The sequence below is a fragment of the Capricornis sumatraensis genome, chromosome 1 (genome assembly GCF_032405125.1).
Source record: "Capricornis sumatraensis isolate serow.1 chromosome 1, serow.2, whole genome shotgun sequence".
NCBI lineage: Eukaryota > Metazoa > Chordata > Mammalia > Artiodactyla > Bovidae > Capricornis > Capricornis sumatraensis.
The window spans coordinates 262,519,212-262,542,555 of record NC_091069.1 but is presented as its reverse complement, the minus strand read 5'-3'; the positions used below and the strand labels follow the sequence as shown (position 1 = coordinate 262,542,555).

Here is a 23,344-nt window from a genome sequence, read left to right as displayed (position 1 = left end):
TGAGACAAAGAATGGGCATCGTTTTCAGATGATACGTTTGTGGTAATTGACTACGTAGCAATACAAACTAGTACAAAATTTACTGAGTCATCTGGTTTTCATCATAGCCTGTGAGATGAGATAATACAGGAATTATGACAAAGCAGATCAGTATTACATTATTACAAGACAACACACAGGTTCTTAATATGAGCCCAGTGCCGCTCCAGGACCTTCAGAACCATTGCATCTTCTTGCGATGAAGAAGATTGACTTCTTATTACAATGCTAACAGGTAAGCACTTCTGTTAACCCCTTTCACAGATGAGAAAACTGAGGCAGAAAAAAAGTCAAGTGATCTCTCCAGGATCACACAGACAAGGAAACTAAAGCAAAAATTAAGCCACACAGCTAGTTAGGGAAAGAGCAAGTCCCAGTTCAAGTCTCTTGAGTTCTAATTGTGTGCTTTGGGTTTTGATGTCTTAACAGAGACCAGTCATATCTCAGCTCTGGAAGGAGGTTCTAGATGACTCAAAAAGAAAGCATTAATGTTCTAGACTATTGTGAATGATCTAACTTATGATGAAGTTATACTTTTGTCAAGGAATAAAACTATTAAAAATACTCCCCCTGTTAACACTGAGAATTACGTTAGAGAATGAAGGCTGAAGCTAGTTGCTGAGCCTCTCACGAAGGCTGAGCACAGTCCCAAGGTGATTTTCACCAGAGTGAAAATGTCTTCACATGAAGCACCGACATGCCCCAAGACACGCCCCCAGGATGGGCTGGGAGTTCTGGGCGGGGCTGGGAGTCCAGGGCGGGGCTGGGAGTTCTGGGCGGGGCTGGGAGTCCAGGGCGGGGCCGGGAGTTCTGGGCAGGGCCGGGAGTCCAGTGCGGGGCTGGGAGCTGTCAGAGCCACACGTGAACGTTTCATTCTTCCTGTCTAACTTTCTAAACTCCCGGATTTGTGTGTTAGCAGAGCAATTTAACAGCTTAGATCATCAGCTGTTGAAATAAAGCAGAGATTTCAGCTTCATGGTTTTTAAAAGAAAGCTCAGGCTAGGCATTTAGATTGCCGTCTTATGAGGGAGAAACCCAAAGAGTTGTTTACCAAGCCCTTCAGTGAGCTTTGGTTTCCAAAACACAGGCTAAGCTGAGTCAATAAGTTCATTATCAAACTGAAGGAAAAAATGTCGTGTGTATTTACTAACCAAACACCAGATTCTATCACAAATTTTATAGAAAGCCCACTGCCACCATCCACATATGTGGGGCACTCCACTAAATGGAGGAATGAAGAAATGACTGATCCCTTTGGTTGATTGATACAACAAACATTTTTTAAAGCTCTATGGTTAATTATGTGGTTGACTCAAGAATAAAATAGAAGTGCAGACTTCTGAAAAGAAAACGTGTTTTCTTGGATGAGTCGTTACAGAATATCCATTTAGAAATCTTCTTAAAAATAATCTGCTACTCAGTTCAATTTAATTGGATGAAAAGAAGATACTATTATTTTAAACTTAAAAAGAAATCATGATAAGACTTTTATACACAAAGAGCATTAGTAGAAAAAGGATGCAAATATATATTTGAAGTACTTGAATACTACTAGGTTTATTTTCAGGGAAAAACCTAGACATATACTACGTTCTTTCTAGGACAATGGTATTGTACAAAGATTGCAGGTTTCTTGAGTGAGTGATGAGTATTATTTTTATTTATTCTTTATTTTTAAACTTTTTTAAAAATTTTATTGAAGTATAGTTGATTCACAACATATTATTTTTATTTTTAAAAAAATTATTTTATATTGGAGTATAGTTGATTTACAATGTTGTGTTAGTTTCAGGTATATAGAAAAGTGGGTCAATTATACAGATACATGTATCTATTCTTTTTAAATTATTTTCCCATTTAGGCTATTACAGAATTATTTCTAGCTAGCTGATTTCTTTTTAAAGCTACTTTTGTCATGCATGTAAGAACAGACAGAGTTCTGTTGTACTGTGATTTGCAAGACATATTTTCATGTATATTAGTCTGTGTGGTTCCCACGCCGACTCTCTCTGGTGTACTATTACTGACATTTTACCAATGACTTGGAAACTTAAGAAAATTGTTTAAGGTCATGAGGGTAGTAAGCAAGAGAGAAACAAGACATCATTTGACAGGCAATTCCATTATCTTAAAGATTCACTACACTTTCAAATGCTGAGGCTGAAGCTCCAATACTTGGCCACCTGATGTGAAGAACCAACTCATCGGAAAAGACCCTGATGCTGGGAAAGACAGAAGGCGGGAGGAGAAGGGGACGGCAAAGGATGAGATGGTTGGATGGCATCACTGACTCAATGGACATGAGTTTGAGCAAGCTCCCTAAGATGGAGAAGGACTGGGAAGCCTGGTACGCTGCAGTCCATGGGGTCACAAAGAGTCAGACACATCTGAGCAACTGAACAACACCACCACTTTCAAATAAATTTTAGAGGCAATAACAATAGTTCAGTGCAAGGAAATGTGTTTCCGATTGTAGCCCTTAGATTCAATTCAGCATTGGAAGCACCCAGGTAAAAGGATATTAAACCAGGTCACAGAATTGAATGCAGGGGAATGAACTGTCTTTGATTCTAGGAATACAAGGATTAAGCGCTCGTCCAGGGAGAATGGAGAAAACACTCTGTATTCTCCCCACTGATAAGGATGTGGTGGCCAAGTAAATATTCCCTTAAATGGAAGAGCCAGATGGGGAGTACAAGCTGTTTATGAAAGAGGGAAACACAGAATAAGGTTAAGTAATGATGAGGGGGGAAAAAAAGCCTTCCAGAACCAGTGTCCCTCGTACAAGGACCAAGAACTGTGGGTGCAAAGTGGAGACTGACCAACCATGCTTCCCCCTGAAGTGTCTCACCTCCCAGAAAGTTTCACATCTTCAGTGAATTAAATCAGCGACTCATTCAGATGCTGCGCTAAGAATGCGGTCTCCTCCAGACAATCCACAACCTACCTAAATGGCAGTAAGGCTTTCATTCTGAGACATCTAAGAAAGCCTATGTATAAGGTTTTTCATTATATTGCAATATAATTTTTGATGAAAACTTTCAACTGTATGTTGAAAAATATGTGAAAATTCTGTAATATTCAGATCTTTAATTTTTCTTGCTAATTTCATTTATTAACAACATGCACAACTGTGCATAGATACACATAATATGCACAATTTGAATCAAGAAAATTATTACCAAAATTGAAACAAACTGACTCATACAGATTTAGCACCTAGAAGTGTTAATGCCTCTTGTATGTGTATATGTATAATCTCTCGGGACACACCTGCTTGTATCATGTGAAGTAAATAAGTAAACAGGGAATTACCATACATACATGTGATTTACAGAATTTCAAAAAGAATGGATCATAATCCACCCCATCAAAATGAGACAGAACATAATTGAATTCTCTGAGGATTTGGATGGCCCTGAATTATTTTGCAGGATAAGCAGTTTACCTTGCTGTATTCAGGTTTTACATAAGCCTGATTGAAAATAAAGAGAAATAATAGAGAGATAACTGTCCTCATATTGTTAAACTCCAAAAACGAGTGTTTTATTTCTCTCTCTCACTAAATGATTGTGTATGAGAACTAAAAGGCAAGAAGATTAAACCTAGCTTTTCCAGTTTGATTTCCTCCAGAACAATGCAATTAGAAAGTACCCCAAAAAAGGTTAAAGTTGATATGGCATAAATTAGTAGATTTCCTTTCTTTATTAGCATGCATGCAAGATGGGAAATCATTAAAAAATAATATCGGCTTACTCACTGAAAAGTGAATTAAAATATAATGATGTTCATGAGGGCATACGCACCAAACGCAAATAGTTACTATCTTCATTTAGCCATTTCTTCACAAGTTAATCAGTGTAGCACAGCATGGGTGGGGAGAGATTTAACTGAACCAGCTGCCAACCAATATTCTAAAGATACCCTGTCTTTTTTTCATTGCTTGTGAGACACTCCTTTGAACATGGTAGGGTGTCACAGCAAATTTGGGCTAGAAGGTGTGGGAAAAATGAATAACTGCAAGTGGATTAATGAAGAGGCTTGCTCAGCTCAGTTCAGTTCAGTTACTCAGTCGTGTCTGACTCTTTGCGACCCCATGAATCGCAGCACGCCAGGCCTCCCTATCCATCACCAACTCCTGGAGTTCACTCAGACTCACGTCCATCGAGTCAGTGCTGCCATCCAGCCATCTCATCCTCGGTCGTCCCCTTCTCCTGTCCCCATCCCTCCCAGCACCAGAGTCTTTTCCAATGAGTCAACTCTTCGCATGAGGTAGCCAAAGTCCTGGAGCTTCAGCTTCAGCATCAGTCCTTCCAAAGAAATCCCAGGGCTGATCTCCTTCAGAATGGACTGGTTGGATCTCCTTGCAGTCCAAGGGACTCTCAAGAGTCTTCTCCAACACCACAGTTCAAAAGCATCAATTCTTCGGCGTTCATCCTTCTTCACGGTCCAACTCTCACATCCATGCATGACTACCGGTAAAACCATGGGGACTTGTCATTCTAGAAATAGCTGTTTTAACTGATCACCAGGATTAGTGGATGAGATTCTCATATGACTGGATCCTTGCTCATCTTGTTAGCCTTCGTCCCTCTCGCTTATCTTAATGAGAAGTGCTGGGGAAAGAAAGGGCAGCAGGCACAGTGAGAAGCAACATTTAAGGGCAGTTACCTGCAGAAGGAAAGGCAGGGCTGAGAGAAGGCAGCCGGCTGGGCCAGGAGTGGTCGATGCTGTCACTGGCTTCCGTTTCGTCCCAGGGCCGTGGTGGACATTTACTTCACTTTTGGCCCTCAACATCCGTATCAGATGGACTCACCCAGAAGGGAAGACCTTCTAACCTAATCTCTGTTTGAATGGAATAACCCTATCCACAACATGCTTCATAAAGATGCAATCAACCAGGAACTCTTACTTCCAGCAATGTTTAGCCTTCTGCCTTTTGAGAGCGCTGTCTTAGCTTGATCCATCCTTCACGAGGCACAGAATATGCTGTCCTCTCCAAGCCCTTCTTACAAATATTCAATATCCGTCATCAAGTTCTTTCTGTGCCCCAGGCAGCTCCTTTTCTTTCAATTGTCTCTCTTTTTTTAAAATTTATTAATTTTTTAAAATTGAAGGATAGCTGCTTTATAGAATTTTGTTGTTTCCTGTCAAACCTCAACATGAATCAGCCACAGATATACACCTATCCCCTCCCTTTTGAACCTCCCTCCCATCTCGCGCCCCACCCCAGCCCTCTAGGCTGATACAGAGCCCCTGTTTGAGTTGCCTGAGACCTACAGCAAATTCCTGTTGGGTATCTGTTTTACATCTGATAATGTGAGTTTCCATGTTACTCTCTGCATGCATCTCACCCTCTCCTCCCCTCGCCCCGTGTCCATAAGTCTGTTCTCCATGTCTGTTTCTCAACTGCTGCCCTGCAAATAAATTCTTTAGTACCATTTTTCTAGATTCCATATTATGTGTGTTAGAATGCACTATTTACCTTTCTCTTTCTGACTTACTTCACTCTGTATAATAGGTTCTAGGTTCATCCACCTCATTAGGACTGACTCAAGCACATTCCTTTCTATGGCTGAGTAATAGTCCATTGTGTATGTGTACCACAACTTCTTTAGCCACTCGTCTGTCGATGGACATCTAGGTTGCTCCCATGTTCTGGCAATTGTAAACAGTGCTGCAATGAATAATGGGATACATGTCTCTTTTTCAGGTTTGGTTTCTTTGTCAATTGTCTCTTCTTGATACAACTTCCTCTTCCCAGTCCTATATTTTTCCTCTCGTTTTTGGTTTTCACAGCAAAGTCTCAAGGAGACCCAGCTGGGGCTGTTGCCTCCTTTCCTTTCTTTCTTTCTCTTTCCTCTTTCCAGACTGAATTTTTATTCATTTTACGCAGTGAGCTGCACTATTGTTTTTTATTTCAAAAAGAAATTTCAAAGTCTTTAACACAATGAAGAAAAGAAAAACAAACACTCATGCAAGCTGACTACTGTCATTTTTGAAGTAAGGTCTTGAAAGCGCAGCAAAATATGCCATCCTCAAATATGCCACTTTGGCATAAGAATTATTTTGAGCTGAAGGCAATTGAGAAGAAGCAGAAGCCAAAAAGCTCCCTACCCTCCTCCTATTTGCTTAAAAGTAAGACATACTCTTTCAGTAGCATTCCTGCTCCCTTCCCAACCTGGAAAGACGGAAGTTGATCCCCAGATGTAGCCTGTCCTGTGGGAAGACAGCAGCAGACACTCCCAACGCAGTGTTTGCAGAGTTCTCATTACTTCACAGTCTCATCGACACTTCATGCCTTCACATTTAAAAGATCTTGTCTATTGGGTGGTAATGCATTTAGAATTTTTTCTTTTAGTAATACAGCCTTAGTAAATGGTTGGGGAATCTTTAGAAAACAAAAAACCTCTTACATTACTATTGGCTGGGGCATTTTGCCCACTTAAAACCCCAAATGTTGGGGGTTTTGAATAGATTGCTCCCAATTGGCTGTTTCTATTCTTTACTGGGGGGCATCTGGAGTGGCTCAGTGGTAAAGACTCTGCCTGCCAATGCAAGAGAGGCAGGTTTGATCCCTGAGTCAGAAAGGTCCTCTTGAGAAAGAAATGGCAAACCACTCCAGGATTCATGCCTGGGAAAGCCCATGGACAGAGGATCCTGGCTGGCTACAGTCCAGGGGGTCGGGAAGAGTTGGACATGACTTAGAGTCTAAACAACAACAGCAGCAACAACATTCTTCGTTAGAAGATCCAGAGCATAGCTATGCCGTTCAGTCTGGCAACATCCTTAAGTACTAGGAAAGTGCTGAGACTGAAGACTTGTGTTCTTTGCCCCACACAGCGTTCGTGGCACTTGAAGGCAGAAGAGGCATCCCAAAGAGGCCTGCCTGCGAGGAGGACCTTGGACTCCTGTTGTTATTATGTGACGTCAGTCCACGAGGAAGCCCCATCTGTGAGTATGCTGGCAGGTCAAAGGGCACAGCACACGTTCTCTGCAGACCTCTGTGAAAACTGCCGATTATCACCTGTAACTGATTATCTTAGTATACTGAATCTGTGCGTCCCTTTCATTTTACTGTATAAGGTTACCATCTCAAAACACTTCCACATGACATGCACGTTAAGTCTGTGTAAAACCACCAATTTTGGCTCCCTGTAAGTTATTTACTTTTTCATATGCCATGTAACTCTAGATTAGATATTGAACTTTGGAATTACTGGATCATTTTTGGTAAAAATAGCTTAATGATTTAAACCTGCTGAAAAACCATGATTGACATATAAACTACTTAATTATAGAAAGTCTTTGGCATATTTATCCTGTTTATAGTTATAGCTTTCAACTGGCAAAATTTCCAAATTTAACTCTAATAGAAAACATAAGGACTATAACGTCTATAATAACCAGTCATTAAATTTAAAAAATAGTCAAAATATACTAATTTCATAAGAAGTAAATATTGGTTATCCAAGTAACAAAACTTAGAGTTAATGAAGACTAACATGGATAACAAAACATGTGTTAATACAATTAATGTTTGCCCCAGTGTGAAATCCAACATGTATCTCCTCATTGGAGAGAAAAATGTTGGATTAAATAGTAAGAGTTTCCACAGGTATGCAACATTTTACATTTTACTTAGGACTTTCATGTTCATTTCCATATTTGAGGAAAAGAATACCCTTTTCCTTCGTAACTCATGATAATCTTTAGTGCTATTCACCAAATCTTCCTGGCTCTCCACCTCCTGGAATGATTGTAGTTTCCACCACCTGGAGGGATTAAGCACGTCTCTATGGCGCACTGCGGCTAAAACTGTGAGGGCAGGAACATCCTGAGACACTTCCAGGCAAAGGTGTGAGAGCCAGCGGGCAGCTCCTCACGCTTTCTTCTCCATGCCCTGATGGTTACGCGACAAGCTGGAGCATCTATAAGCCTGGGGTTCAGAGCGACTGCTGGGCTCACACGTCTCTGTGCACATCCCCCTGAGAGTTGGACACTGCCTGTTACCACAGCAAACCCTGGCCCATCCTGAAAGACCTTTCTGAAAGGCTGTATAGAGAGCACAGTGGCTCACAGTTTGAATTTGGAACCAGGGTCCCAAGAGGTAGACCACTGGGCAGGTATGAGTTGTGTTTGCTGCTACTGCTGCCTGTAGTGAGACTGCCACTCCATAAGCTTCAAAACTGGGTAATAAGGACCATGAGTGACATCTGAGGTTGCCTGGCATATTCATACTGTTATTTTTATTGTTACTTTATAGAGCTGATACACATCATACAATGATATTAAAAGGACAATAAAATAATAGCAAAATAACAATAGTCACAGGTAATGTATTGAATTTTTGCTCTGTGATAAGGCTTAAGCACTATACATGCACTGACTGTTTAAAAGTGTCTTATTTTGAGTATTACATATATACCATAAAGTACACTAGTCTTAAATGGATGACTTTATAAATTTCCCTAAAGTTGACCATCCTTGTCATTATGGTGGATAGAGATATAACTAGGACAGAAACCCAGAAGCGTCCATGATCCATCCAGTCACTAACCACCCAAAGTCACTATTGCCCCAATCATCATAGATTAGTTTTGCTTAATTAGTTGGAAGCTAATAGGAATCGGGTGGTATGTACTCTTGTGTATAAATTCTTTCACTAGACATTGCTTACGTGATTTTCCTCAATTTGGTACCATGGTACCCCGTTCACTCCTTCGCTAAAGAGACTTTCATTGTAAAACTGTACAGAGATTTGCTTCTTAGGTTTGCTGGTGCTGAAAATTTGGTTTGGGTTTTGCTTCTAATTTGGACGATTATAGTTAATACTTTTATAAATACATAAATAAATATGTATGTATGTTATATATGTATATATGTACACATAAAGTATTTATACTTTTCCTTGTATAGGAATAGGCGTGTCTGTTGATACTATGAATCAAATTGCTGAGTCAAAAAGTAATTAAGTAGTTTCGTTTATGCTGGCAAAGAGTTTAACAAAGAGACTGTACTAACTTACATTTCTACAAACAGTGTATGACATTTCAAGTTGCTCACGTCTTCCTGCGACCTTGGTGATTTGTCTTTTATTTAAAGGACTCTAGTGCTAATGAAATTATTTTCATTTTCGTAATGATATTGAGCACAATTTATTACACATCTGGGTATTCTCCTTCCTTTCTGAAATGTCGGTATAGGACTTTTGTATATTGAAGTTGGCTTCATTCTTTTCACTGATTTGTAGGAATTGTTAGCATATATTCTGATTGTGCATTGTGTCTGTTTAAGTAATTTATGCCTATGCCAAGGCAATTAAGAGATTCTACAATATCTTCTAGACGTTTTGCTTTTTAACTTGTGTATTTCATCAGTGATCCATTCGCAACTGACTCTGTGTATGGTGTGAATGCAGGGGTCAAGAGTTACATTTTCCCAGTGGATAACCAACTGGCCCAGCACCGTTTTAGAAAATTTTATTATTTCTCCAAAGCATTTCAGTGACATTTTTGTCATAAATCAGGAGATCATATATGTATAAATCTGTTTCTGGCCTCTATATTTTGTTCCAGTGAACCGCCTATCTGTTAGAATCAGCAGAGTCAGAAATAGATATGTCCAAGCTATATTTTAGGATTCTCAATAGCATTCAAAATATGAGTAATATATCTGACTTTTAAAGCACAAGTTGATTAGTCACTAACTAATCTGAACTTACATTTGAAAAAGCTAGATGGATTTTTATTTGAAATATTTGAATTTCAGATCCTAAATTTGAAGTGTTTGAAATAATGGAGCCATGACTGATGATGAGAAATACGGACCCTCGCTTAAGCACATTATAATTCCATAATTATTTTTAGGAATGCCATCAGTAGAAGTTACATTTGCGCTATGCTAGAATTGCCTTTCCACTTGTGGTTTCCGTAATTCAGTCTATTTTTAGTCACTGTGAAGAGTAAAATCACAGAAAGATCGATATTCTCACGCCACACCCATCTGATTTCAGTAACGTTCGAGTAAAACGTTTGCCAAAGCTGGGGAGCACAGTATTATATTCCAGGTCACTGAAATCAAAAGGGCAAGTTGCAAAGCAGAATGGTGTCTGTTTTACTAAATCTCCCTCAGGGCTACTTGAGAATGTAGCCCGGTTGAAAGCCATGCCTCTTCCCTGTCCCGTTTGCCCTTTCCTCTTCCCCTCTGACTTTAAAAGTTCGTGATTACAGGGATGAGATCACCAGGCAACTTAGCCTAGCTCCTGACTTACGCCCTCTGAGTGCTCACCATCCCTTGCCCAGCCTGCCGATTCTTTTCCTAGGCAAAAAGAAGAGTGAAGAGTGTAGTTACAGAATAGTTAGCTCTCTACCTGCAACAGCCCCCTGAGCGATCCTGCAGGCATATCATGCAGGGAAGGCAACATGAGAAGGGAGAGACGTCCGCTCGACATGCAACAGAGGAGGACGCGGAGCCCAACGTCCTGCCTCCACGATTCACTGAGATCCTTCCCCCTTTTCCATTTAAAAACCTATCTTGGCGGAGCAGGATCTTCAGAGTTGGTCTCAAGACAGAAGTCCACCTTCTCCTCAGATTGCTATTCTTTTTTATTTTTTAAAATAATTGTATTTATTTGGCTATTTTTGGTTGCACCAGGTCTTTGCTGCTGCGCAAGGCTCTCTCAAGTTGCAGCGACTGGGGGCCTATTTAGCTGCAGTGCAGAGGCCTCTTGTCTCAGAGCACAGTCACTGTGGCACGCAAGCCTCAGCAGCTGCAGGCACAGACAGCAGCTCTGGCACCTGGGCTGAGATGCTCCAGGCGAGCGGGGCCTTCCTGGGCCAGGGACCGAATGGGTGTCCCCTGCATTGCAAGGCGGACTCAACCATTGGACCACTGCGGTCGTCCGTGGCTACTCTGATTAAAGCACGTTTCCTTTCTACTGACTCTTGCCTCTCTAACTCTTGGCTTTTAATAAATTGACCTAATCAATATTTATTGACCTAATATTCATTATAAATAAATATATAATAAATATTTGTTGACCTAATAAGTCAAGTCACTATCACCAGGGTTTTCAGTTCAGTTCAGTTCATTTCAGTTGCTCAGTCATGTCCAACTCTTTGTGACCCCATGGACTGCAGCATGCCAGGCCTCCCTGCCCATCAGTATACCCATGTCCGTTGAGTCAGTGATGCCATCCAACCATCTCATTCTTTGTTGTCCCCTTCTCCTCCTGCTTTCAGTCTTTCCCAGCATCAGGGTCTTTTCTAACGAGTCAGTTCTTCACATCAGATCACCAGGCCTTTAGGGGCCAAGAATTCATCACGGCAGCGGGCTCCCCAAAGCCAAGACAGGAAACCACAAGGCGAGCAGAGCTAAAACTCTGAATGACCACACTGGCGCTCAGCTTGAGGGAGCAGTGCCGGGGTGCGGCAGGAGGGCTTCCAGCGGCAGCTCAGTCCAATGCACGCGGCTTAAGAGTCAGGGCAGAGGATGTTCCCCAGGGGCTTCACTACGATTCGGGAATGCACAGTGTCAAAGGGGCCACTGTCAGAGCTGCAGCCTCAAGACAAATGAACTCCCCAGTTATTTTGTGTGTTTGTATTTCACACTGAAGGCTTTTTTTATGTTCTTACAGAATCTATCCTTTAAACTTATTATATGGTATTTCTGGAGGGGAGGGAAGAAATTGCTCCCATATCTGTTTATATAATGAAAACATAGTCTGTAAAGTTTCTCAGTGATAGTCCACAGAGAATGAAACAACTCTCAAAACTCATGAACTCTAGGTTTTTCTACTTACAATATTTTCTAGTTAATTACTTATTTCTACTTGTTTTCTACTTATAGGGAAGTGTTTGTTGGTGCAAAAATAAATACAGTTTTACAAAACACATCTATTTTTTAAAATAATCTCTTCATATACTCAGGAAAGGTCTTGTCCTCAAATTATTCTTTTATTATACTGAGATAGGTTTATTGCTATTTTTCTAGCAATATGAACAAAACCATGTCTTTACTGGGGCTAGAGTAAGAAGGTGCTACAAAATTCAGGTTACTCAGGACTGAACACTGCCACAAACTGTAAAAAAAAATATTGTTTTTTGAGGCATCCGTCACCTGGGTAGTGCGGATGCAGTATCTGGCAGTCCACAGCGTGTTACTAGGCTTTGAGTGGTTTTGATGATTTCCATCACCCACGCTAATGCTTTGTGCTTATTTAGCCTTTGAATGTCCATCAGTATCACACTATTCTGAACATAAATTTAAATGGAAGCAGGCATGCATTTTTGCTATTGGGAGATTCAAACAGAACTGACCTTTAACTTGGCTCTGGATTGGTTTTGGTTAAGCATTCTGTATATTTCAATTGTTATCAGACTTTTCATGGTTTTGGCAAGTTCAGATTTTCAATCTGTCATGAAAATACATCTCTTGATGATAAAAATTCATTCGTATTATCTTAATAAAGATGTGCAAGATAGGGGTTGATCTGGTCAAACGTCACCCTCCATCAGAGTTCAAAATCCCTCCTCCTACTTTTTTTCATATGGCACTTTTAATGAGCAATTATTATCTAATAAGTATTATCTTTGCTTATCAACAGACTTCACCACTTGGGAAGAACTGGCCTGCTGTCTTGTAATACACAAGATTTGAAATGCATTAAAAAACGTGAGAGCAAAGTTTTTCATAAATGACTGGAGAAATAGCATATTTATTAATTTTTCAAGTAGAAAATTTATATATCATGTTCATATTAGGATCTGAACTCAGTGAGTAAAGATCATTCACAGGGTCAGAATTATACCCAAAGGAACATGACACGCCCTTAAAGTATGTTCCCTCTAATATTTAAAATATTACCTTGCTCTTTTTCTGTCTCTTTCCCTCAACCTAAAAGCCCTGTAAAGCAACTCGAGGATATAATGTAGATTACATTGTTTCACCTAAATTCATATTCCCCCTTTTCCACAGTAGTAGTAATAGAACCTGTTCTATTAATTAATAGAATAATTAACAGCAGGATTACATTCCCAGCCTCCTTTGCAACTACTGTGGTCACAGAGCTAACCTTTTGCAAACAGGAGTGTTGTGTGTCGGTTTTAAGCTTTGTCCATAAAACTGTGCATGCTAACTTGTTCACGCTCTTGCATTTCTGCTCTTCTGGCTGGAATAAGGAATGAAGTGATCCTAGAAGCCACTGAGAGGGTAGCAGGCAGGAAGGCTGGGGGTCTCCAGAGGAGGAAATAGCCTGCAAGTGTCAGACGTTTTTATCTTTCTTAAGCGGCAGGAGGAAACACACTAGCAATATTTTTCCTTCTCTATACAAATTTTAAAATTCTGTGTTGCCATAATGACACCTGGTTTCACCTGAAGTTAACCAATGCCTTTTTCTTATGGAAATGTTTATCTTAAGCTATGCTAATGTACTATGCATTTACCCCAAACTCTGTCTTCAAGTTGGTTCTGTCTCTTGGCTCAGAACCTACTTGACAAACCAGTATGTTATACTCAGATATTGTTCCCCTAATCTATGTAAATGAAACTATTTATATGGTGATCTGCCCTTCTTCAAGATTCAAGTTAATCATCTTATGGCCCAGGATGAACCATTTGGTGCCAAGATTATCCCAAAATGCATCTTATGGGTTAGGGGCCTGGTGCCATTCTGAGTTTTAAGACATTCCTTTCTTTCATTAACAAGGCGATGTCACCCCACTCCAGTACTTTGCCTGGGAAATCCCATGGATGGAGGAGCCTGGTAGGCTGCAGTCCATGGGGTCACGAAGAGTCGGACATGACTGAGCGACTTCACTTTCACTTTTCACTTTCATGCATTGGAGAAGGAAATGGCAACCCACTCCAGTGTTCCTGCCTGGAGAATCCCAGGGACGGGGGAGCCTGGTGGGCTGCCGTCTATGGGGTCGCACAGAGTCGGACACGACTGAAGCGACTTAGCAGCAACAGTGACTATATAACATTCAGCTGAAGACTAGCAGGGGGGTACTCTTTCTGCCCCCTTCTGATGCCTTTTTCAGAAGCTTTCTCTATCTCCTTTATACTTTAATAAAACTTTATTACACAAAAGCTCTGATCAAGCCTCATCTCTGGCCCCAGATTGAATTCTCTTCTGGGGGCCAAGAATCCTGGCATTTTTGCGTGATTCAACAACAAGCTTTCACCATCTACTAAAGATGGTAGAGACACTGTTAGTCTTTGCCCATAAATGACTACGTGAGAGAACCACTAGTCCCAACCCCTGTCTTCAATATACTCAGCAGAACATTAGGTGAGAGAGAATAAATTTCTGCAGCTCACAAGCCACTGCAGTAATGTTGCAGCTCTCACCATAATATCCTGTTAAATCTAACTAATGCACAAAGCAAAGCCCACAGTTCTCTCCTTCCATTAACTTAGCAATTTAAGATTTCCCAGACTCAAGAAGCAGCAGCCGGGTGGCTGTTCTTAACAATCAAATCAAAATGTGACTTTATAATTATAGGTAAAGACTCACCCAGCTCTCCAGCCTCTCCTAAGGATGGCAGAACTCCTAAGCAGCAGCATTTCTTTCTCAATGGCTAATCAAAAACCAGTCAGCATCATTTCCACACAAACCCTTCCTGCAGCCATGCCTGAGCATTCAACCTCCTGGGGGGCTTGCCAAGCCCAGGGCATTAATATGGTTCATTGAGGTCACCCTTGTGGCCACTTAACAAGTTCAGCAAATTAAATGTGGGACAGCCAGTTAACTTTGAACTTCAGATAAAAAAATAAATACTTCTTTAGCATAAATGTGCCCCATAAACATGAAAATTTATTTTACTACTACAACCATGCTCAGACGATCAAGCTCTCAGGAGACACCCAGAGAGTCTAGAAAGAGTCAGAAAAAGACCAACCAGCACCATTTGACAAACAAGAGACGAGAAGCGACTGGAAAACTTCTGAGGGCTTTTTACAAACGTAAGAATGCTTCTCTTAAACCTACTGTTCCAAATGTTTCCTTCTCGGCTCCCTTTATGTTTCTTTTCCTTTAAAGTGACTTAACCGTGTTAAGCTTCCATTTCCTTATCTATAAACTGGAATAAATATTATCATCAAATTTCATTCTTTATTATACTATGGCATATGCAATCTTCCCAGGCAGTGCTAGCGGTAAAGAACCCGCCCACCAATGCAGGAGACTCGGGTTCGATCCCTGGGTCAGGAAGATCCCCTGGAGGAGGACGCAGGGATTGCTCCAGTGTTCTTGCTGGAGAACCCCAGGGAAAGAGGAACTTGATGGGCAATGGTCCACAGAGTCATAAAGAGTTGGAAACGACTGAAGCGACTTAGCATGCAAGCATGCACTCACATAGAGTCAACCTTAAAATACTGTGAGACAAGACAAACAGCGGTAGCCTTTTGCAACTTCCATCTACTTAAAGGGTGTATCTAAGTTTTAAATGAGCTAATGCCAATAGATATGCTTTAAATAGTCAAATATTTTGTATAGTAACGAAGTACCAATCATTTTAAAAACCAGATTTAACATCTTTCATTGTCTTTGTGAGACCATCTGTTTTATCCAGGCCAATATCTAATTCAACACAAGCAGATCATAATCTTTCCTCACTTTATTTCTTTCCTACTGTAGTCAATTTGAAGTCATACTCACTTTCCAATATTCAACATAAGTTTATAGAACAAACCAGATACCAGGAATCAAGTGTCTTTATGCTGAATTCTGCTTCTACAAGTATGATCTTCACCCTATTCATGTTAGTTTGACTTCAGTCACTGCACTCCATCAATAAATTTCATTTTGCTTGGAAATGTAGACTTAGAATTATGAATCAGTGACAGCAGGAAGGCTAAAATTTTTCTTTAACCTCCTTGGTTCTTTTAACTGGCTGAGTAGTTAAAATGAGACAAGAGATTGGTGGGAGAAAATAAAATTTAATTACATACATATATACAGGGAATCTGTGTAAACATGGGAAAGTCTAAAGGCAGGCAGAATAAGATATATGTTTCATTGTGGACTAAAGAAAAGAGGTCAGGGGTCTGGGACTTCAAAGAGAAGGGATGCAGTTCACAGGAAGATGAAAAAAGAGCAAATGTTGGTAAACAAGTTTCCTGGGCCAGGTAGAAATGGAAGGTGGGGCACCGAGAAAGCGTAACAAGCAGGTTTTGCCGGCTTTCTCCCGACCTTACTTGCCTAGTTCGCACGGTACTGTCTGTCTCTCTGGTGATATTTCTTTTTCCTGGAATAGGCCCCCTATCTAAATCCTTTTAGGCAGCTAAGGGAGAGGTGACAAAAATAACTTTCTGAGTCTTCTGTCCCTCCCACGTGCGAACGCACACATTCAGGGTGGCCGGCTTTGCTTGCCTCCGGTGAGTGGCCGCAGCAGAGCTTATGCAGCGTTGCCCTCTTGCCAAGTTCCTCATCATTCCAGGCGTTTGGTCTTCATGGTCTCTCCCACTTTCCTATAGACCTGTCTTCTCCGATCACAGCCTTGTGACCCATAGCTAATACGAACTGTTTCTCCGATTTCAGAACACGCCACAGATGTCTCTCCTGCAGTCCTGGAGCCACACCACGTGGCTCCCATCTCTCTTCTACTGTCTGGTCGGTTCTCACACTTCAACAAGGTCCCCTATTTCCGTATGAGCTTCCCAAACACAGGGAGAAGGGCTCCAGCTCCTTCAGTGCCCTTCCCATCAGCCAAATCACGGCAGCAGGTTTCACCAGGCCTGCTTCTAGACAGTTCTTATTAGCTGAGCAACAGGAATGACCTTACATTTCCTGGTGGGCAGAGTGTCCAGCTGAGTCAGGGTTAGCGCATCTCCTTGCGTCTCTGCTTGTCCGTAGATTTCCCTCCTAGGATGCCATTCATAGAGAGACGGCATCCTAACACCTTGCTGTCCTTGATGTTTGGTTCCTCAGTCATGTCCGACTCTTTGCGGCCCCACGGAGCACACCAGGCTCCCCTGTCCTCCACTCTCTCTTGGAGTTTGCTCAACTTCATGACCATTGAGTCAGTGATGCCATCCAACCATCTCACCCTCTGCTGCCCTCTTCTCCTTTTGTCTTCGATCTTTCCCAGCATCAGGGTCTTTTCCAATGAGTTGGCTCTTCCTATCAGGTGGCCAAAGTATTGAAGCTTCAGCCTCAGAAACTTTAATACTGAAGCTAAAATCCCAACACCTAACTTTTAGAATTACTGGCCTCATCTCATGCTTAGTCAAGTGCAACATTTGAAAGGTCTTGACAAGCTCTTGGTGTATTTTCAAGGAGTTGGACACAGCACCAAAGCTTAAGAGTTCTTTGTTAATGGTGCCAACTTGCTAAGGATCAGTAACTCCAAAGCAGTCCATACTGTGTAAAAATAAAAACAGTCCCCTGTGCAGCCATTCAAAGAAAGCCATACATGCCTGCCTTTGGAAATAAGGCTGCTCGACTCAGTCAGCTACATTTCACACTTTGTTTTCTGAACTATGGAAGTACGTAAACTAGTTTCACTGTGTACTAAGGGTCAGGTAACAGTTGGAGGAACTAGAGAAATAAAGATACTGGCTAGTCCATGTCCTCCCGGAGTTCATAGTCTATTTCCGACATGGATATGGGGGAGAGAGACAGACAAGTATGATACGGGGTTGAAGAACGGACAATAGAGCGGGAGGGAAAGCCAACCCTGACTCACGATCACAGGCATAAGAAGAGTTGAAGGATTCATAGAAGAGGCCATAGGTGATACTTCAAGAAGAAGGACGATTCTCTTGGGTAAAGAGGAGCCAAGTGGATATTCTGCCTTTTTTCCCTCCAAGAGTAGAAAGTACGGAGGATGTGAGAATACAGAGGATGTGGAGAATGAGACAGCTGAGGGACTGCGAGTGGTCCGGTGCCGGGAGCCAGCACGGGAGATCCCACCCATGACAAAGGTCATGAGGAACAGCCTGACAGGCAAAGGCGGGATCAGGACTCAGAGGGATCCCCTAGATCTGCCCGGGCATCTGCCCCGAAACCCAAATCCGTCTGTTTACTGTTTGTGATACTATACTCTTCTGACATTAATGGGGGGCTGTCCCCGACCACCTTTCTCTAAAGAAAATTAACTTAGAGCTCTAGTTAATACGTCTCCTGGGTGTAATTGGAGTGTTTCAATTCAAACCCCTCTGACAGCTTTCTAACTTGCCTGACAGGTTTATCCGGACTTTTACAACTACGCCTATGATTGTTTACAGCCTCCCAACCACTAGAGGCACAGGAAGCTTAAAATATTCTAGGAATGTAGAGCCTTTTGAGGAGTTAAAAATCATTAGAATAGAACTGGTTAAGGTTTTCGTTGTTGAGCCAATACTTGCTGCCAAGTTTTCATATCTTTTATTTGTTGTGTCCCCAGGAGTGCATTAATTAATATAGTTGGTATAGAGAAAAAACAAGTAGCAACATTAGATCTTCGAGTTAAGCACTTTCTTTGTTGTAACCCACTGAACCTTTGTTCTGTAAGGATGTAACTTTATTTAGTACTTTGAGGGTGATGCAGATTAAAGAAAAACACTTCAAGGGAAAATGAGTTTTCTGGTCGATTAACATTTATCAAGGAAAAAAGCCATAAAATTTTAACAGGCCTCCTGGCCAGAAGATAATGTAACTCACCTGAGACCTTTTGTATACAGAAAGGTATGCAGAAAGAAAGCCTGGTATCGACAAAGGTCAGGACTGCTGCCCCTGCGTGACTCTGTGTCTTCCATTATGTAAAACTTAGGGTATATAAGCACCTTTTGAAAATAAAGTTATGGAGTTTTTTCACAAGCTTGGCCTCCCTCATGTCAATTCTCTTTCTCTCTCTTTCTCCCTCTCCCTCCCTCTCTTTTTCAGGCTGATCCCTTGGAACACAGAGGCTCTTTTCATTCACTTTTCTGCCCGGGCTTCTAAGACCCACGTGAGAGGGAGCCCAAGGTGGGGCACACTCCGCTATTCAAGCGGGTGCCTGTGGCCTACGTGAACACAGCAAGTTCTTATCTTGAGACTTTATTAGCTTTTTGTGTAAACCAAGGAATATCAGCCTCTTTCTCTCCTCTATTTTCTTAACAGTTTTCTTATCTCTCTATATATTTCTAAGTCTATAAATCTATATCTATATTCCTTTCTTGCCTCGCCATCCACGCTTTGGATACCCTAGATCCAACCGGGGCTGGACCCTGGTGGTCCGGTGTGGCTGGGGTCACAGAAAGGAGGAGCATGTGGTGATAGGCCAAAGGTTAGAGATATGAAGTCCAAACCATGAAGGGCTTTCAATTCTCTGCTGAGGAACTGCCAAGTGTGATCACGCGGGTGGCATCACCCACGTGAGTTAGATGAGTGACCGTAATGTTTTCAGCGATTTAAAATCTTTAAACAATTTCACAAAATATTCAATATGTATTTGGTTTTCTAAATTACTTATATATTTATGTTAAAATGATAGGGGTCCTCCTAAAGTAATGAAAATAAAAAAAATAAGCAAATGGGACCCAATTAAACTTAAAAGCTTTTGTACAACAAAGGAAACCATAAACAGGATGAAAAGACAGCCCTCAGAGTGGGAAAAAAAAATTGCAAACAAAGCAATTGACAAAGGGTTAATCTCCAAAAGATGCAAGCAGCAAGTGTGGCTCATATCAGAGAAACAGGCAACTCAGTCAAAAGACAGGCAGAGGCCTCAGGAGACATTTCTCCAAAGACGTACAGATGGTCAGTGAAAAGCTGCTTAACACCGCTTATTATTTGAGAAATGCAGATCAAAACTACAGTTAGGAACCACCTCACACCAGTCAGAATGGCCGTCATCAAAAATCTGCAAACAGTAAAAGCTGGAAGGATGTTGAGAAAACGGAACCCTCCTCTACTGTTGGTGCAGCTGTGAACTGGTGCAGTCGTCATGGAGAACAGTACGGAGGCTCATCAACAAGAGAGAAATAAAAGTGCTCTCTGACCCAGCAGTCGCATTTCTGGGCATATTCCGTGAGAAAACCACAACTCAGAAAGACGCACATACCCCAGTTTCACTGCAGTGCTATTTACAATAGCCAAGACGCGGAAGCAACTTAAATGTCCATCAACAGATGAATGGATAAAGAGGCTGCGGTGCATAAACACAATGGAATATTATGCAGCCATGAAAAGGAACCGATTTGAGTCAGCTGAACTGAGATGGATGATCCTCGAGGCTGTTATACAGAGTAAACTAAGTTACAAAGAGAAAAACAAATGTCATATATTCACACATGTGGAATCTAGAAAAATGGTGCTGGTGAACCTATTTGCAAGGCAGGAATAGAGATGCAGTTGTAGAAAACAGACTGTGGACACAGCTGGGGAAGGAGAGGATGGGGTGCATTAAGACAGTAGTGTCAAACATGTCCATCACCACACGTGAGATAGATAGCTGGTGGGAAGCTGCTGCATAACACAGGGGGCTGTGTGATGACAGGGGGTGGGGTGTGGGGCGTGGGAGAGAGGTTCAAGAGAGGGGATGTATGCATATTTATGGATGATTCATGCTGTTGTATGGCAGAAACCAACACAACATTGTAAAGCAATTATCCTCCAATTAAAAATAAATTTAAAAAAGCCAGTGGGGGTAATGGGAGTAAAGATCACGCCCACGGCATATGCTGAGTGCACGAGCTGAAATGCAGACTATAAGCCACATGAACAATGCCATTTTTACTTAGAGAACACAATATTTTTTTATATTGCGAGAAAATATACTTGAAAAGTGGGCTGAGAATGACACAGTAGAGTTCTCATTTGGGTAAGAGACAAATGGAAAAAAAAACAAACCTCATTATTTTGCAATAAGTTTCTAAATCAAGAACGCACCATTTTCTTCTGGGTTTCTAACTTTAGTAATGTTCCATTCTTGATTTTCTGGCCTCGCTCAAAACAAGCACCGTTGTTTCATATTTCATGAGCGCGTGTTCCTTCTCATGTCTATTTACAGTAATCTGGGAGGCTCAGGCAGCATCCTTCTCGGATGTGTGCCAAGATAAGCTTCCTAAAAGTGTGCCATCTCACAAATGTTTCAGATTTTAAAATAATTCAGGTGCATTGTAAAATAAGTTTTGTGTGTGTCTGGCAAATACAACTCTATTTTTCCTATATATCTAACATCTTTAAAGAAAGGAATAAGGAACAATAATACAATATTAATAACATTATTATGTCTGAATTACTCTATTAAATGACTGCATAGTATTTAAAAAATTCAGAAAGCCATATGCACCTGGAGCCTTCTCACAATGGTTATTATTCTAAAAAATATGAGCATGAAAAATCACATTGCAAGTGGAGTTTTACTACCAATATTTGCTATAAGGATAATGTAATTTAAAAATGAAACTTTAAAAATGTTAAATTAATGTTAATATATTAATACTTTTCGGCCCAACAATTCTGTTCCTCAAAATACTTCTGACCACAGGAGCAGGGTCTTTGGCACCAGACACTCCTTTCCTTGGAAGGGTCACCAGCACATACATTTGTTCCTTGCTTCTCTTCTGTCTTCCCCTGAAGTCATTTCTCGGGCCGCTTTCCTGGCCACCTCACTTAGGACTGCAGCTATCCCTGCCCCACTCTGGGACCTGCCTGCCTTCATCAGTTCACCGCGTCTGATATGCTATTGCTGTGCTTGTTTTCTCTCTGGCCTACTGTTAGAACATGCAGGATCTCCGTTTGTTTCGCTGCTCCATCAGCTTCTAAAACAGCACATGGCAAACAATAAGCGTTCAGTACAGATTCATGTTCAGTTCAGCTCAGTTCAGCCGCTCAGTCGTGTCCGACTCTCTGCGACCCCATGAATTGCAGCACGCCAGGCCTCCCTGTCCATCACCATCTCCCGGAGTTCACTCAGACTCATAGTTAGTGACTAAGCATATTTTTCACAGAGATGTTCAATGCAGTATTTTATTTGAGGGGCAAGAAAATAAAAATTTTCCTAAATGGGTAACAAATCAGACGTGATTATGAACACAGACTAGCTCGTTCACATGGCGGAATATCATGCAACTATTCAATGTTTAGAAATACTCATAAAAACACAGAGAAACATGTATATTAAAATGTGACTTTAAAAGGAGGCACCAAAATTTGTGTAGACTATGATTATAACCACGTGAAAAGGAGAGAAAGCAGCAACCAGAAATATTTACTGTTGGAATGGCCGTATTGGAATGGGTGTGTCTGAAGGCCACTTGTCTTTCTCCACTATTCCTATTTAAAGTTTATGTAATTAGCACAATATATCTGAAGAGGAGAAAGTAAACTAATCAAAAGAAAAGGTCTTGAAAGTGCAGCGTTTTGGTTTGTTAGAACACTGTCATTGGGGGTGATTTTGTTCATAGCAAAGAATGGTGAAAATATTTCCCAAAACACCTAGCTAATAGGAAATGATGGTGAATAAAGTACGTTTAATAATCAAACATAAGCCTATTATTCTAGCCTAAGGAAAATAAGAATTGCTATTTTTGAATGAATCAAATGAGGAAACATTTTGTCTTGTAGTTTCACGTGATTAAGAAAAACACGGTGGTCACCTATCAGCAGCTGATTTATCTCAGCACTTCCTCTTCCCATGGGACACGGAATGTCTAAAGCAGCAATAATGAAAATATATTATTTGCAAAACACATGCAAGGTTGGTTTTTCAGTGCTTAATTATGTACCTTTAAGCCAACTTATTTTGGAACTCCTAGTAACAATGATGAAATTGAAACAGTAGCACCTTACTTTTCAGGACACTGTCTTCCCCCTCCTGCCCAAGGCATTCTGACATATAAAATCTCTCCACTTTTAAGATAAGATGCAGGATATGGTACATTTCTCTGGGAATATGAAGGGGCAGGGTAGTTTTCTTTTTTTGGTTTAATTATTGCCATGTTCTCAGGCTTAGACTTATTCAGCAGGAAATGGCTGGTAAGTAGCCAAATGGGCACTGATTCATTTCCAGATAATTTTCAGCACAATACATTTCATTTATCTAATATTCCAAATATGTTACCTGTGCATGTAGGCACTGAGAATACTCTGGTCATTGGGTTAAAATGTCTTCGCGAGACAAGGGTGAAATCTGAGCCCTGCTATGAATGTCATCTTGAGTTGCTCTTAGTGAGAGACCCTGTGACTCCATTCAAGATCAGTGTGAATGGCCAAATGGAGTAATTCAGCCTGCTTCTGGCTTTGGGTTGTGGGGCTGTAGCTGTGCAGACGTGGGGATGTAGGGCTGTGTGGACTTCCGTGGCCACCCTATATTTAAAAGGCAGAAAGAAATTAACA

The 23,344-nt window shown here is 41.1% G+C and overlaps 1 protein-coding gene across 1 annotated transcript in view; it reads right to left on the bottom strand.

Moving 5' to 3' along the window:
* The window catches only part of KCNH8 (potassium voltage-gated channel subfamily H member 8), a 471,946-nt gene that overhangs the window by 171,604 nt on the left and 276,998 nt on the right, over nucleotides 1–23,344 (bottom strand). The gene's annotated exons all lie outside the window — the stretch shown is intronic.